Source organism: Cyprinus carpio, unplaced genomic scaffold, assembly GCF_018340385.1.
Source record: "Cyprinus carpio isolate SPL01 unplaced genomic scaffold, ASM1834038v1 S000000446, whole genome shotgun sequence".
Classification (NCBI taxonomy): Eukaryota; Metazoa; Chordata; class Actinopteri; order Cypriniformes; family Cyprinidae; genus Cyprinus; species Cyprinus carpio.
This window is the reverse complement of record NW_024873189.1, coordinates 1-18,253: the sequence shown is the minus strand read 5'-3', so window position 1 is coordinate 18,253 and position 18,253 is coordinate 1. Positions and strand designations below refer to the sequence as shown.

Sequence of the window (18,253 nt, the reverse complement as noted above, 5' to 3'; positions counted from 1 at the left end):
CCTCCACTGTCCGCCTATCGCGGCTGCCTCTCTGCCTCACTGTCCGGCCTATCGCGGCCTGTCTCTCTGCCTCACTGTCCGGCCTATCGCGGCCTGCCTATCTGCCTCACTGTCGCGGTCCTGCTTCGCGCCTCCTCTCTGCCTCACTGTCCGGCCTATCGCGGCCTGCCTCTCTGCCTCACTGTCCGGCCTATCGCGGCCTGCCCTCTCTGCCCGCACTGTCCGGCCTATCGCGGCCTCCTCGTCCGGCCCTAGCTGCGAGCCTCCTCTCTCCTCTGACTGTCCGGCCTGATCGTGGCCTCTCTCAAAGGCTCTGTGGTCTATCTTCATTGCCATATAAGCTAATACTTTAGCTATAATCTGATGTTGTATTTTTATGGTCTGGCTAATTATCTCAATTTATCTCTTTTTCGTTCATGTTCCAGGATCCTCTAAGACATACTTCATCTGGTGCGTATTACATTATTCTTCTTTCTTTTGGGGTAGGCTCCGCCCTGCCTTCGTCTTCGGCAGGATTAGCTGTATCTACAAACTTCAGATCCACGCTACGGATGGGGCCTACGCCAAAATAATTATATTTTGTGTTTGTTGTAAATAAATACTTCAGTCTTATCTCTACCTCCCTGAGTCTTTCTGGTAGAAATGGAAGCGTAAGTTCTACTAGGAAGACTAAATGTCACGTCACATTACAATTAAGGACTAGCCAATCGGCTTTCAACACGATGGATATTAAAGCGCACTACTCACATCCTATTTTGTGTTTGCAGATACCGCCGCTGTCATTTCCCTCCATCCTCCCCACCACCAGGTTGGCCCTGTCCATGCGGGGGGTAGGCTCCGCCCTGCCTTCGTCTTCGGCAGGATTAGCTGGTATCTACAAAACTTCAGATCCACGCTACGGATGGGGCCTACGCCAAAATAATTATATTTTTTGTGTTGTTGTAAATAAATACTTCAGTCTTATCTCTACCCTCCCTGAGTCTTCTGGTAGAAGTTATAGTTCTCAAAGATGTTTGATTCTTCTAAATACTGAATATTTTTCAGCTGAAAGCTGATTTAAACACGTAGGCTACTACAACACTTAATTATTCACACGCAATCACTTTCTTAATAATGCGTTCAAACAAATGTAATCTTACAGAGCTACTTCATCTGTATCTGATTTTGAATGAGCAGAAATCTGTAGAAGAAATACATCGATCCGCAGATAAAATAACTGGCGAAACTGTTTCATCACAAAGTAAATTTGCACCACAAAAAGCAGCAATTATAATCTTTTATAAATGCTGACATGTTATTTGTCATGTGGTAGGAAAAAAGTTTAAACACTAGTGTTCCAATAAACCTCTTTGGAAACTCTCCTCTAACCCTTGTGTTTATTTTATTTATCTTTTAATGTACGGTATGAACAGAAGTTGAACTGTGGAATTTCAAACATACTGAAATACGTGTTTCTGATATCAGTGATCGAGCAGTGGAGGATCAAGAAGCGGAGTGATAATTACATGCTCGGAGCGCGGAGGAGAAATTGTTGACGCTCCGCTCCGCTCACATACTCTGATCTGAAATGAACCACTGATCATAGATTAATAACAGTGAATAATCAACAACTCTCTCTTTATCATTTACACACTGAGACACTGGAAGAGATGAAAATATTCATATATTCATAGATCATCACAGAAATAACAATTTAAAGTACAGAAACTAAAGTGGAGGGTGAATTATCTTATATTCTCCAAATATGTCTGTTACTAAACTTTGGTGGCCATTTTAAAAGATTTAAATATATATACTCACAGTAGAATAATCTCTCCAGTTTATAACGTGGATCATCTTTCAGATCAGAGAGTAACTTCACTTCTGATTTTTGTAGATTATTCCAAGACAGATTCAGTTCTCACTCAGGTTTGTGAGGGGTTTGATCTCAGAGCTGAAACCAGAGCACAACAACCTTCATCTGTGACGCCACAATAAACTCAACCTGTAGAGAACAATGACACAGTGTTAATTGTAGTTGAAGTGTGTGTAGTTTGTTATTGACCTGGTCTCAGAGCAGGAGAGGAGATATAATGACAAGCATTGCCACAAACTGCTGCTGATAGAATGAGATTTCTGCATTGTTGATGCTCAATGCTGCTGTTTGAAACTGTCATGTGCTTCAGGACTGAACAGACACACAGAGCTGAATGTGAGATATTTGTTTCATAGTGATATAAGGACAGATCTGTCTGGAGAAACAGGTCATTTGATCCTCTAATTACGACTTACAGTTTACCTAAAAAGTTAAGATTAAAATCATAACAAATCCCACAGACTTACATTGACGAAATGTTCAGATGAGCCAAGACTATTCAAACTCTGTCAAAATTCAAATGTAAACAAACTGAAGGCCTTTAGACTCCATTTAGCTGCCATTCTAGAACTATTTCTAGACCATGTCCAAATTCATTAACCTTACCATTCGATCTAATATTTCTAATCTATCAATCATCTATATTGGGCAGTCGTGGGTTCTAATGGTTAGAGAGTCTGATTGTAACCCAGTAAGTAGAGTAATGGATTGATCGCTGAAGTGAATGAGATCTTCCTCACATTAGATGCTGTTTTTAATTTACAGCGAACTGCAAAAAGCAAATACTCCAAAAGTGAAAAGCAGCACTACGCCAGTGGCTTGATCCATTCAGATGTGACACAGAATTGTGTTCTCCAGTCGTGTGACACAGTTTCTCCAGTTTACACAGAGAATACCCCACAACACAACAGAGATCATATACAACACAAAAACACATACAAAAAACCTAATTAACAAAAAAACAACCAATACACAGAGACACTTCACTCCTGAATCTTCTTATTTTATTCCCAGACAGATCCAGTTCTCTCAGGTGTGAGGGGGTTTGATCTCAGAAGTCAGAGCTGAAGTCAGAGCAGAAATCAACCTTCATCATGTGACGCACAGACACAATTACTCAAAACTGTAGAGAACAATGAACACAATCTTCACTCTCTCAGAAGTCAGATCAGTTTAGGCTGTGAATACATTAGTAAAGATCATTGGACTGAGATTTAAAATGTCAAAGAACAAAAACAACAACAAAAAAAACATGATCATAAATCATTTAAAGCCTCATTCAAATAGAAATCAAAAATCCTTTATTATACAATAAATAAATAAATATAAATAAAAAATTCTTTATTACACTGTCAGGATTTTTAAACCAAATACAGGCGTGTGATCAGCTAGAAACAAAAAAGAAGGAAAATCTGACCACGCCCACAAGTCATGCCCCCAGAGCAGCACTCATTATTAAAAATATATATTTTAGCACATTAAAAGATATATCTTATATTGTAAAAATACATACTGTCCTGTAAAAAATAAAAGCAGCATTTAATAATGACAACAATATAATAATATATTATATTAAAGTACTATAATATATTATAGTGTAGTATAGTAGAATTATTGTTATTATTATTAAAGTACCTGCCAAAAATTTGGAAACATTCAAATTATTAATGATTTTGAAATAACTATCTTCTGCTCATCAAGGCTGAATTTATTTGATCAAAATAAAAAGTAAAAATAAAAAATAAAAAATAAATATTGTGAAATATTATTACAAATACAAAAAAGTTTTCAATTTTAATATAAAATGTTATTCCTGTGATGCAAAAGCAGAATTTTCTTCATCATTACTCCAGTTTGCAGTGTCACATGATCTTTTAGAAAAACCATTACAATTTATTTGACTCTCAAGAAACATTTCTGATTATTATCAATGTGAAAACAATTTTGCTGCTTCATATTTTGTGTGGAAATGATGATGCACTTTATTTTTCAGGTATTTTTTTTGATAAATATAAAGTTTAATCACACAGCATTTATTTGCATTTATCAGATATATTAATTCAATTCATTAATGCATTTATTAACTAGAAATCATTTTAAATGTCTTCACTCTCTTTTTGTCACTTTCACAAATAACACTACAAACCATCAACTTTTAACCATTAAAACCATTAAATAATGGTATCATGTAGTGTGTGTTTTGTGACACATTACATTAGGATTTAATGGTTTTAACAAAAGCCACCAACAGAAGGCAACCAATTAACAGTAGAGACCAACAGACCATCACAGTTTCCATTAAATCAAGTCACCTTTATTTATACAGCGCTTTTAACAATACAGATTGTGTCAAAGCACAAGCTCTACAGCATTAATTAGGAAATAGTGTGCAATAATGCAGAAGGGAGAACAGTAAACAGTCATTTTTCAATTAAAGTCAGTTCATCGTTGAATTCAGTGATGTCATCATCCAGCTCAGTTTCAGTTTAAATAGTATCTGTGCAATCAAGTCAACGATATCACTGGAAATAAAACCAATATAGTTTCATTATAACCAGTAAAACCATTACAAATTATGTGATGGTTTAACTTTTTATTTTTTTCAGTAAGGGATTGAAATAAATGTATTATTGTATGAACTTAAATACTTGAAATCTATAGAAAAAGAGCAGAATGCAAAATGTATAATATGACAATAATAGACATAAACCTAGAATCTAGAAACAACAGAAATTCTTCAATTTGAGTATTCACATTTCTCTGTGTGTGTGTGTGTGTGTGTGTGTGTGTGTGTGTGTGAGTGTGTGTTGAGTGTGTGTGTGTGTGTGTGTTTGTCATGTTAATCAGACTATTCATCTTATAGGAGATTTCATTTCCTCTATTTTCTAATTCAATATCTCTCAAATGTAACCCATTGTAGAACAGAATCGCTGCGGTCTCTCTATGAATGAATGGAATAATCATGTCAGACAATGTGAAGTAATAAATAGCAGTGAATGTTTGGACTAGGAGTGTCCTGAGATATTAATATAGTGCTCATAGGCTACATGCTCTATAGCAGGGATGGACAACTTTGATAGTGACGAGGGCCAGCATCTGTTCTCCTTTATACCAAGGGGCCAGATTACATTTACATTTTATATTTAATCATTTAGCAGACGCTTTTATCCAAAGCGACTTACAAATGAGAATAAACTAGAAACAATCAGATCAATGAGAGAACAACAACGGTATACAAGTGCTATGACAAGTCTCAGTTAGTCTAGTGCAGAACACGTAGCCAGGGTTTTTTTTTATTATTTTTTTTTTATATGAATATGATAGACAATGAAAAAAAGAAAAGGTAAGTACTACTATTAGTTGGTTAAGTGCAGGCGAAAAAAGATGAGTCTTAGATGTTTTTTGAAAATGAGTAAAGACTCAGCTGTTCGAGTTGAGATCGGGAGGTCATTCCACCAGCTGGGAGCAGTCCAGGAAAAAGTCAGTGAGAGTGATTTTTAACCTGTGAATATTACTAATCAATATTCACACACCTTTTACATCTTCTTACTCAATATTCCTTTTTATTGAAGTAAATTAAAGTATAATTAATGTAATTTGTTTTTAAAGATTTTATTAACCATAAAACTTGTGCAGTTAAGCTAATTCAGAAGAAAACTTTGTTGTCAGTTGACAGCAATATAACCCCAACAAATAAAACATCTCGATTTCATTGTCTGTAAATTTGCAACAACAAAAAAGGTACAGATGTCCTCTTTTTTTCTATACAGAACATTCTCAAAACAACATGAGGACAGATAAAAAGGGATTATTAAAAATAAATAAATAAATAGATATTCCAAAGGGTTCCATAAAATAACCGGATAACTGCAGGATTTTTAAAATAAAATGTAAGAGTTTTAAAGACCTTTTAAGACCTGCACTTCACATTTCAGCCTTTAAACTATTTTTAAGAAAAGGGAAGAGTCAAAAGTATCAATTAAAAGTACCCCATAGGGCTCGGTGCACAAGATGGCCCCGGTGAGGTTTGGCGACGCGAGTGTGTGCATACTTACTTCCGGTCTTGCGACGCTCGCATTTACTGTAAGGGAAACTTACATACGACACTTGGCCAGATGTATATAATTAATGTTTTTCAAATTTAACAGTAGTGGTATATCAAAGACATGAGGACATTTTTGTGTACCTCTGTGTGCAAATTTATCAAGATACAACGCGGAGATTGCTTTATTCTTCTGTTAATTATGCCGGTTCAGCGTCAGCGGGTAATCAGTTCACACACTCTTAGAAATGAAGCATGGGTGTAGTTTAATTTAAATACTAGTTTTATGGTAAAATTACTAAAAGTATTATGTTTATATAGCAAAAATAAGCAAGTTTCATTGCATTAAATTAATAGTATAATATTTCAAGTCTACAAAATGTCACAGATTCAAACCAACTTAACCAGATCATTTTAAACCTACTAGCGGTTGAAGATTGTCCCAAAGCGCTTTCCGTACTTGCAATTTCGCACATGCACGGGACGACGCGTCCATTTTCCATCTGTCCTTGGCCAACTTTTGTAAATCCGTTATCATCCATAAATTATTTGGTAAGTAGAACGTTTTTTTAGGAATATATTTTACAATTGTACATTTGTGAAATGTTTTTTTGTGCTTAGAAGTATATTTGTTGATAGTTTAAAACGATTTCTTGCTAGCTTAATTAACACAGAATTAGCCTGTATCCTTGTCATAGTTAAGTGTTATAAGTGGTCATTAAATTACCGAAATATTAGAATTCTATTGTAGTTATTTTTTTAGTTTAGTCTAGTTGTGTTGTAATTTAGCTTTAAAAATATTACAATGCGCTTTATTTTTTTTATTGATATTTAACATTAGCCTAATATAACACATGGCATAGCCATGTTCTTTTTTAATGTTTTTTTTTTTTTAGCTCCAGTAGGCTACAGTTTTAAACTAGTATTGTTCTTGTTTTGTTTTTTAAACTCCATTATAGTATTAAATTAGTGCTGCTGTCTGTTATTAAGGCGGGCATACACTGCACCCATCATGAGATGAGCCAGTCAGTGGCTCAAATATAATTGCTATAGATTTGGAAGGGATTCTGTATCATTAACACTTTCATGTCTTTTTTTTTTAGGCTCTGAATGTGGAGGTGCAAACAGTGTCCTGAAAGTGAATCTACAAGGTACCAATTACTAAAACACTATAAATTAATCCATGGCCATTATGGTCAGGGACACTCCAGATATCCATGCACATACTATGAATGCCCATGCTCATTCAAAACAATTTGACACTATATCATATGCAGAATTTTCCCGAAATAATTCAGCTGTGCATTATAAAAATGATTTGATTTTCATTGTTAAAAAACTTAACTCATGGTACAGAGAGCACTATCGAGCTTATTAGTTACATCCAACAAGAGAGCTTGCAGCTGTTGGTTTGAAGGAGCTTGCTGACCAGTGTCCTTTGGCTGACTACAAAGTTGGATCCCTACGAATGGTGACTTTAAAAAGATTTGTACATGTGACAGGTAAACATTTTTCATTTCATTTCATGAAAATTGCACAAATCAATTAATTAAAAGCATGGTAGAATAAGGGTCGTAATAGATTTGTCAATGTGATAATGGCAGTTTCCTCAAATAAAATGTTCAAAATCAGTTGTTGGTTTCCCACAGAATCCCAGTGTTGAAGTACGACGGACATGCATCCTAATGCCGTTGTGCGTCTACTTAAATGAAAAGCCTGACAGCCTTATTAAGGAGTACTGGGTAAGTCGCATTCTTTGTCAATCATAAACAAATTGATACAGAAAATAGTATTTTTTTTTATATTTTAATTTCACAAACCTGTGAATTGAAATGTGTTGTAGGCTCAGAACATGCATGTTATGCTATATTGGATTTTTGCCAATGTTGGCAATATATAAATTTTCAAAAAAAAATAATTAATATGATGATTGATCAACCAAAAACATAATGGACAACAATTTCTACATTAATGTATAACATTTTTGTTCAGTAAAGTTAAGCCAAAAATCTGTCTTATTTAAACACAGGCAAAATAATAAGCAAATATGCTTCTTGGGAATGAGTATTGTGTTCTCTAATTGTAAACTTAACATCTTTTGGGTTTGTTTCTAGTGTCATAGATGCATAATTAATAATGGGTCTCCTTCTTTTCCTTGTCATAGGCTACTGAGGATATTGGTATTGATGCAATGACGGAAATGGAGAGACTGGTTTTGGGTGTCTACATTGTTCGACATGATGGAGCAGATGCTTCAGATCCACCTGAGGATGTTGGTGTCGTCATTGAAGGCTGCACAGTGCTCTGTGAGATCTGAGAGAGGTTGCAAATGGATGTGCAGTCCTGTTTGGCTTGATCTACTGTTTAAACTTGAGCTATCCCAAGGAGCTGCGATACACTTTCGAATTTCTTCAGAAAGTGTTTATGGAATGGATGGGAACAAGCTCTCCACACTAAAGTGCAGGTCCTCAAAAACAAACTGCATGAGTAAAATCACCTGCACCAGACAAGACTGGACCTGGGCTTTGGACACTTTAATTGTGTTGACTGTTACTTTATTTTTGGACTGCTGTTAGACAAAAATAAAGCTGTGATCAATGTGTTCAGATTTTTTTTTTTTTTTTTTTTTTTTTTGGAATTCATCCTTTTTGATGGGAATTGAAACATGTGAAGTGCTAAAGTCCTACTGAGGCCTCAATGTAAAAACAATTATTTGTTTAAAAAAATATTTTGTTCTTGGCAGGAGTTTGGCTCTCAAAATTGGAATGGTTAAATATATTAGGCTACTGCATATACATGATTATTTAGGCTCATTGTGTTTCTGACAGTTTAAAAAAAAGAAGGATAAATTACTGTATATCTCATTTGTCCCAATGCCAATGATGTATTTTGTGATAAAATTTGATGAAGACACATCAAATGAAATCTGGCACATAGTGGACATGCAGTGCAACAATCATTTTTTTTTTTTCCATTTATTTGAAAGTCATGTTAGTCCGAGTTGTCAAATTGTTTTTTTTCCTTGAGAAAAAAATTTATAGTTAATGGAGTTTATTAAGCTAAAAAACAATAAGGATTTGCCTCTATTTTTATTGTGGCAGGCAATACATGTTAAACATTCTTGATGTTGTCAAAGTTCAGATTTACTTTTGGGACTATAAAGCTATAATGGGATTTAACATATCGAGAGCGCATATGTTACGTGATCCATGTATGCGCGAGCACGAATCTCCACTCGCAAGTGGATTTCCTTCACTCACACAAAACTGGATGTGTGCTTTTAAATATACATTGTTCTTTTATGAATTGGCTCTGCTTTTGCTCAGAGATTACGTGTATGCTCAAACGTTCTTGCATCCCCACATCACTGAAGACTAGAAGCGCCTTTTTTCTAATTCAGATGAGGAGTGGCTTATCTATCTCATTAAATGGAAGCAAGCTGATTATAGTCAGCCTTCTTTAGTTATTTATTTATTAATAGCCTACTTATTTTAGTTAAGTGCTTAACTTATAAATATGCATTTATTCCAATTGTTTTATTAAGTGCATTTGTATTTTGTTGTTTTTGTAGCCTATAGTTTTGGCAATAAAAGCGTATTATTACCAGGTTCCAGAAATAATCACTGATGGTGCTTCTAAAATTAGTGAGGGTGCTCTAGTCTAAATGCCCATTTTCACATATTTTCTCCCGTCTATTGCTTTGGTCATTGTGTCAATCACATGCTACTTCGAGAGTGAATCCAGATGCAGATTTCCCCCCCTCCAACCTCTTTTTGGAGCCAGTGCCCCAGATGGCCACCCTCATTTAAAAATTGCTCTAGACACGCCCCTGTGTATACAGATGGTAGACAACCAAAATGATACTACCGAACCAAGCCGCGGTTAACTGCAAGGCAGTCGCGTGTTAAATTAATTCGCGAAAACTACCGCCAGGTGGCGCAAAGGGACGGATTGCGAACTGAATGTAATTGTAAAATGAGATAAAAGGGGGAGGTAAAACAACAATAACATATATGATAACATTGTACCATCTTTAAAACCCATTAAAAATGTACAGTGAGTTAATTTCAAAATGTAGGATAGTCTTAGGCTAGTTCTAGTCTACTCATCAAAAATTAAAAGAAGACCTTTACACAAAGGATCTTATGCTTGCTATTTGTTTAATTAAACAGTCATTAAATATAAGGCCTATATATACGGATAAAAAGCTAAATGTTTTCATTTCGGTTCATTCTTGGTTTAAAAAAAATCCTCAGGTTCCCTTTGCAGATCAAAATGAGAACGTTCCAGCATTTAGCAATAATTATTATTAATTCTGTTATTATTCTTGATTTTTCAAACTTGGCATTTTTGGAATTATGCCCTTTACTGGTGACCAAAAAATTGAGTATTTTCTGTTTCAGCTGTTTGATCGCGCTGGTGCCTCACGCACATTCATTGGAAAAAGTAAAGACGTTCACCGTGCCATTCGCACGAGCAGCGGTCATATTTTTCATAATAATTTCTAATTATGTTTTTTTTTTTTTTTTTCGTTGATACTGAAACATGCGTGAACTACAAAGCCTATTTTACCTAATGAATAATAGTTAAGCTTGAAATAGGCAACATCACGAATATGGAAAAACGTTTGGATTTCTTCTCTCCCGAATGAGAGCCCCAACCACCCCCCCTTACCTTATGGTTTCGCTTTAAATTATTATTCATTTATTTTTTTGTTTGTTTATAGCTAAGCCTATATTATTATATACTGCAATTTTATTTATCCATTAGAATTAAATATTTGTAATTCTTGTTCTGTTCTGATAAATTTGTTAAATTTAAAGATTTGTTGTAAAGTGAAGGGACTAAAAAATATCCTGTTGGCACATTATAACATTATTAGGCCAGCCGTTATTATTTCTGAATGTAATAAAATGCAACTTATACATTACTTATATATATATTTTTTCCTCTCCAAAACTTAATTTTTATTTTTAGCCCTGTTTAAAAAATAAATAAATAAATAAATAAATAAATAAATAAATAAATAAAAAAATGCAGCAAACGAAAATAGGCGATTAATCTGTTAAAATTTGTTACTGTGGGTTAACAGTAATTATAATTATTATATACTTAGGAACAGAGTCTGGGCCTAATCTAGGCTGTCCAGGGTTTTTTTTATTTTTTTTTTTATTTTCATTGCATCTGAAATGACTTTGTGCAGCACATTCACTTCGCACGCTCAACCTGCCTCGCGCGTGCCTCAGCTGTGGACGATTTCAAAAATGTTTGATATAAAGGTTGATGTCCCATTTTATACAGGAATTGTCCATAAAAAAAAAAAAAAAAAAAAAAAAATTCGAATTAGTATTGTTGTAGTCCTAAATGAACTTCTTAACAATATAATTAGAACTATTTAACATGCACTGTGACATTTTACCCTTTTTAACTTATAAACTCCTTGAGATTTTAAAGTCAGTTTAATAGTATTGAAGTTCAAGTTTAAAAAAAGGATTAATATGCAAAATGTCAATATTCTCATATATTAGGCCTATATTTTAATTTATATTTTAAAATTCCTTTAATAAAACAACATGAATTTTTGTTATTCGTTACCTGTCCTTTATTTTGACAAACAACTTCTTGGGAAAATATTTGTCCCCTGTACACTGATTAAGAAATTGTTGCGTGTTTTATAATTATTTTCTTTATTTTAGTAAAACGTGAGGCACTGTATAATTTCGTTCCCATTATTTAGGCCTAATTAAAACAAGAAACGAATAAATTAAACCTGCCCGATTTAGCTAAATCATGAAAGTCTAAAGAATGGACGGATTAATAAAACGTTTCTCGATTTTAAACTCAAGTTCTCTCATTATAATCAACAAAATACACACAATGTTAATAAGAGCTTCATTAATTGACAACTTCAGTGATTTAAGTAATTTAAGTAAAAAAATGGCTTTCATATAATTTAAGTAAAAAAAAAAATTGCAGCCGCATTTAAATGCAGGTGTGTGAATTGTCTGCTTGCAAGATTTGCGCGGCGCGAGTGATGCTGAAGTGCACGCGCAGCATTTATTCTTATTTGTTTTATCTCATTACAAACATTGTTTGGTTTTATTTTGGATAATTGCACGTAAAAAATAATTTACGTTGTAAATGCATATGCAAACATGTGAATTATTATTCATATTCAAGTGTTTGTTATTAATGCGCATGCAGGACAGGGAGGCGCCTCTAGATCACTTGAATTTTTTCCTGATAATGAATTAACTAAAATTGTGGTGTCTCACATACATGAGAAATATATCAGCAGAAAGCTTGAAAAGTCTTTTAAACGAATCAATTCAGAACGAAAGAATTATGTAATCTGTGAAGGGTGTATTTCTCTTTAAGGCAGGCGAGTCATGTGGATAAAGTCAGCACTGTGAATTTCATCTTGCAGCCGACAAGAAAAAAAATGTTTTTATTAATAAATAATTAAAATGTCTCATTTTTACAATTATTGGGGCTACTTCTGCCTGTGCTTTGTGGCAAACTTAATGCATATGCTTGAGCGCAGAATATATTAAGGCTCATTATGGATTATAGATGTAAATTTAATATAAACCATGCGATTAGTTGAATAATGACAAATGAACTACTAGTAACTAGAAAAATCTTACGTGGGGGGCAGACCTATTAAATACCCTCTAGACATCTCTGTTAAAGCTTTTAAAGCATTTTATACCCGTTTGCATAAATTCTTCTTTCAGAACGGTCCTGTAATGGAGAGATGCTTTAACACTGTTTTTTCTTCTGAAACACAAAAACGAAAATTGAAATAAAATTGATATTTTATGTTTTGAGAATGGCCAACCCTTCTCTGCAGATATGTTGCTTCTGGTTTGTGCATTGTAAATAGTCTACAAAAAAAAAAAAAAAAAAAAAAAAAAAAAAAATAATAATAATAGTGTTCCTGTAGCTCAAGTGGTAAAGCATTGCGTTAGCATGCATAAATTTAATTTAATATAAAATGTATTTTTATCATAATTATGTGTATACAAAAGTTTGGGGTTAGATAAAATCTTCATCAAAAAGTATAATTTTCAACAAATAATAATAATAATAATGTCTCCAAAAACTCCAAAAATGTTTTTGTCATGTCTGTAACGCATGTGTATTTCCAAATATAAAAAAGCCTATAAAACATCATAGACTGATGTCTGGACTCTGTTTGGGATTTAGAAAAACATAAAGAGATGGTTCAATATTGGTTATGAAAAGGCTACATTCTGTGAGAATTTATATTTCATAGTCTAAAAAAAATTGTGTAGACGAAACAAAATAAAATTAACGCAACAGTTTGCGAATTATTGGATTTATTTTATTTTATTTGCGTGATCCTTTTTAGGTGTATTATCTGTTCTTATGATTTATCTTAAGTATTGAGTTTATTGGATTTTTTTAGGGATACCTCTGAACTTAAGTTATAATAACACAATACACTATATTGCGCTATACAGTAGTCAACATTTGAAGTGGAATCGGATCAAAACCTTTCTTCAAAGTGCCCTAAAACCAAAATGACGAGGCAATCGTCCTATCTAAACCTGTTCTGCACCTGGCGACGCAGTTTGATACCCTCATAAGACACTGTGCATATGAAAGACCAAGAGATTCACACGTTTTATTCGAACCCCACACGTTTTCTTCTTCAATTAATCATTATTTTTACGAAGATCATTGTTATTTGTGACGTAGTTTGCGGAAGGCTTTAAGACCAAGCGGAGTCCTCCATCAGCTGCTCCGCTTCACAGCGAGCGGGACTCGCGCTAACTGGACCCAGCTTCAAAGTCCGCAAGTTTTTGATTTAACTAAATCAATTTGAGCGAATACAACTTACTGATCAATGAGCCCAACATTTAGCAAGACAGAAAAAACATTGTCAGTCTACCTGAAGGAAGATGTATTTCATGTAAGTTAATGCGGTTAAATATAGAGAGTTAAAATGAAGAGAGAGAGAGAGAGAGAGAGAGCGAGATAAAAAAAAAAAACGTGTTGGCTATTCTTAAACTTGGACCTTATGATTATTACTTGAAGTACCAAATCCAAACACCCTAGAAGCAACCTACACTCTCTCAGTGTTCTTTCATTGAAAAGTATGTTTTTTGTTTATTCACAGGCTATATGGTTGAAATAATATTTTAGTCAAAACCTTAAGTGCACATTGTTTAAATAAAAAATGAGCTTTATGGCTAAACGTTTCATAGACCTTCATTTGTTATGCTTTAAAACATCCCGATACCAATTTGTAATTTCACAGTATTTTCACCTACTAAATCACTAACCTTTAAAAGTCCATTTTCAGATGCAATGAAAATAAATATTATAACAAAAACCCCGGATATGCCTAGATTAGGCCCAGACTCTGTTCCTAGGTATATAATATTACTGTCAACCCACAGTAACAAATTTTAATGTATAAAAGCTTTAAAAGCTTAACAGAGTGATGTCTAGAGGGTATTTAATAGGTCTGCCCCCCCACGTAAGATTTTTCATCGTTACTAGGTCCTTCATTTGTCATTATTCAACTAATCAGCAGGTTTATATGAAATTGTACAATTATAATCCCCTAATGAACCTTAATATATTCTGCGCTCAAGCACATGCATTAAGTTTGCCACAAAGCACAGGCAGAAGTAGCCCAATAATTGTAAAAAAAATGAGACATTTTAATTATTTATTAATAAACAAATGTTTTCTTGTCGGCTGCAAGATGAAATTCACAGTGCTGACTTTATCCACACTGGACTCGCCTTTAAAGAGAAATACAAACTTCACAGATTACATAATGCTTTCGTTCTGAATTGAGTCGTTTAAAAGACATTTCAAGCTTTCTGTAGATATATTTCTCATGTATGTGAGACACCCACAATTTTAAGTTCATTCATTATCAGGAAAAAATTCAAGGATCTAGAGGGCGCCTCCCTGTTCCTCCATGCGCATTAATAATTTTCGCACAAACACTTGAATATGAATAATAATTCACAGTTTGCATATGCATTATAACGTAAATTATTTTTTACATGCAATTATCCAAAATAAAACCAAACAAGATTTGTAATGAAGATAAAACAACTAAGAATAAATGCTGCGCGTGCACTCAGCATGACTCGCGCCGCGCAACTCTTGCACGCAGATAAATTTACACACCTGCATTAAATACGGCTGCAATTTTATTTTTTTACTTAAATTACATGAAAGCAAGTAAAGAAGGCTCCCTTTAAAATCACTGAAGTTGTCAATTAATGAAGCTCTTATTTACCATTGTGTGTATTTTGTTGATTATAATGAGAGAACTTGAGTTTAAACAGGAGAACGTTTTATTAATCCGTCCATTCTTTAGACTTTCTTAAGCTAAATGTGCAGGTTTAATTTATTCGTTTTCTTGTTTTAATTAGGCCTGAATAATGGGAACGAAATTATACAGTGCCTCACGTTTTACTAAAATAAAGAAAATAATTCATAAAACACGCAACAATTTCTTAATCAGTGTACAGACAAATATATTTTCCCAAGAAGTTGTCTGTCAAAATAAAGGACACATAAAAAAAAACAAAAACAAACTTTGTTTTATTAAAGGAATTTTAAAATATAAATTAAAATATAGGCCTAATATATGAGAATATTGACATTTTGCATATAAATCCATGTAGCCAAGCTCACTAAAATAGGCTACCACTTTTAATGCTCTGATGCAAAGTAAACCACAATTTATTTTTAAATAATACAACACATAATTCATATTATATAAATAATACTGCACACATATTAAATGTGTCAAAATCTAGTAAATATGGTGTAATACTTTGTAGCTTAGAGAAAATTAAGCACAGGCACAGGCTTGACATTTATCCCTGCTTCGAATTCGTCCTAAGAAATGCACATAACTTCATAATTACCAAACTCTCATCTTGAATATTAAAATATTTAAAACTATAGTGTTTTCTTTTCATTTTCCCTGACTGCAGCCGTCAAATGTAACACATCAGCGAGGCAAAGCTCTCGTCTATTTGCGAAAATGTGCTTTGTGCGCTTGTTTGACAAACTTGTCATTAAAGCGCCACCTCATCGGTCAAAAGCTGCAAATGCACTTTGCAGCCGCCGCGGCCGGCGGTAACCGATCGGCGGTAGAAACGAAGTAACGTTTTGGATTCCACCTACTGTTGTGCCACCAATTGAGAAATGGATACCTTATGAAGATAAATCGCACAGCCCCACGTCCACAAGGTTAAATATTTCATACAAAAAAAAAAAAAAAAAAAACAAAAAAAACAAAAAATCAAGTAATACAAACATTTTTGAGAAGTAGGTAATTGGGACATTTATATAATTGTACAGTAAAAATACATTATATAGCTGTGTGTACACACCATGAGTTCAACTTCCATTTGGGTGAACAGTAGAGGACATAGTGTATTTAAATTCATTCACCGGACCCAAACATACGCACGTTTCAAAATCCACTTAACATATATAAACATATATAGGTATAGTAAAATAGCAGCGTAGACTTATTTGCATTTGACGTGATATTATAAATCCTGTAAACAGGTTAATATTTGGATTTCTCCGTCTTCTGCACAAAAAACCGGGGAGTAATCTATGCACATTACTCGCTAAAGACCGGAAATCCAAAATGGCGGAGATGCAGATATGCAACTAGCCCATTATATCTTCATCGTAAACAATTAGGCTATTATTAATCAACTTATTATATTAAATTGACATAGATATATCTTAGTGTCTTAATGTGTAGATTTTTATAATGCACTAGGCTTTGTGTCGATCCACTGGTTCACATTTAGAAAATATGTAGCAAAAATAGCCGACGGGCCTTATTCGAAAAAAGCAAACTCGCGTCTCGCAGCAGGGTTTCACTTCCGAGTGGGGGAAGGTGTCAAGATGGCGCCGCAGTTTAACAGCAACTTTAGTTCTCGCTCTTATTCTATATTATCTGGCGGTGCTTAAAGTTCTGGAAAAAAACATTTCTATGACTATGATCTTTTATATACACTTGTGCGGAGGTCAGCATACTCTAAGACGGTCTTGAACGATTTCAGGACCCCTTTTTTAGTTTATTGTACTTTCTACGCCGGAGTAAAGTAGCTCGGTTGCTACAAACATGGACGCAACGATATGGATACAGCTTGTTGCCGGTTCTGCAAAACCGCGGATAATCGAAGGTGCAAATATGCAAGAGCCCTGGAAAATAATTTGGGAGTTCGCACGGAACTCTAGTAAGTCCCATGACTGCAGAAGAAATCTTGAACAAACACCCCGACCACACGGTATCTAACTGTGCTGTAACGGCAATCAAAAAGGTCAGCAATTACAAGAAGAGTCGTTGAGTAAAACTGCAGTCCGTCGAGGCCTCTTCAATCTGCAAGTTTACCTGCTGCGCCTGAAGCCATGAATAGAGATAGGAGAAGGTGCTTTCTCTGCAATCAAAGGTTGAGAACCTCAAAAAAGAAAACAAGTCCTCCTCAAGGAGAAATGCAGAGTTTGGATAGCTAAACAGAAGAATGGATAGCTAAATATTAGAAGTAAATTCGGTTCCTGGAAGATCTCACTCAGAAGTAAAGGAGGCGAGAAACAAACTCTGGCCACTCACGTTGAAAAGGCAAGAAGGGAAGGAAAGAAAGCTGGGTTTAATGGGCCAGTTGCTTTCATTAACGGGAAGAGAATTTCTGTGTATGATATATAGTGCATAATTTTTACACTGCTGGATTTTTTCAAAACCAGATTATAATTTATTTCTTTTTTTATATTCTTATTTATTCTTTTATTATTAATATTATTATTATTATTATTATTAATCTTTTTGATTATTATTTATGTTTTTACATTTTATTTTTTTCTGGGTCTAATTTACAGGGTGTGTTGACCTTCCTGCAAGCTTTATTAAGAATTCAAGCTTTTATGCTCTTGCATATCTTCTAAGAAGTACTTCATTTGTTGTATCTGTTTGTGTAGCTCCTATTTACTCAGAGCTTGAGTTCCTGTGCACGCCATTTTTTAGTCTATATTTCTCTTGTTTTTCTCTTTGAATGTTCGGGGGGGCTACGTGACTTAAAAACAAACGAAAGTTTTATTTTTGTTTTGTGAAATCCATAAAAAAAGGATGTTTCTTTTTTTTGCAAGAGACACACTCTTGTGTGAATGATTGAAAAAGTTCTGGTGTACCCAGTGGGGGAGCTCTATTTCTTCTGGTCTGTCAGGTGGGGCCGCTTTCACTGATAAATGGATTTCAGGGAAAAATTATGGAAACGCTTTCTTCAGGGATAGGAAGATGGATTATCTCAGTTGTTCTCTTGAATAACAATTTCTTT

General features: G+C 34.2%; 1 long non-coding RNA gene across 1 annotated transcript; it reads left to right on the top strand.

Annotated features, from left to right (window-relative positions):
* The first annotated feature begins 6,017 nt into the window (after positions 1-6,017).
* Positions 6,018-8,168, top strand: LOC109100340. Its single transcript, XR_006158883.1, has 5 exons — positions 6,018-6,449; positions 7,001-7,048; positions 7,254-7,399; positions 7,547-7,639; positions 8,062-8,168. It is a non-coding gene; the product is annotated as an uncharacterized LOC109100340 (long non-coding RNA).
* The last annotated feature ends 10,085 nt before the right edge of the window (positions 8,169-18,253 follow it).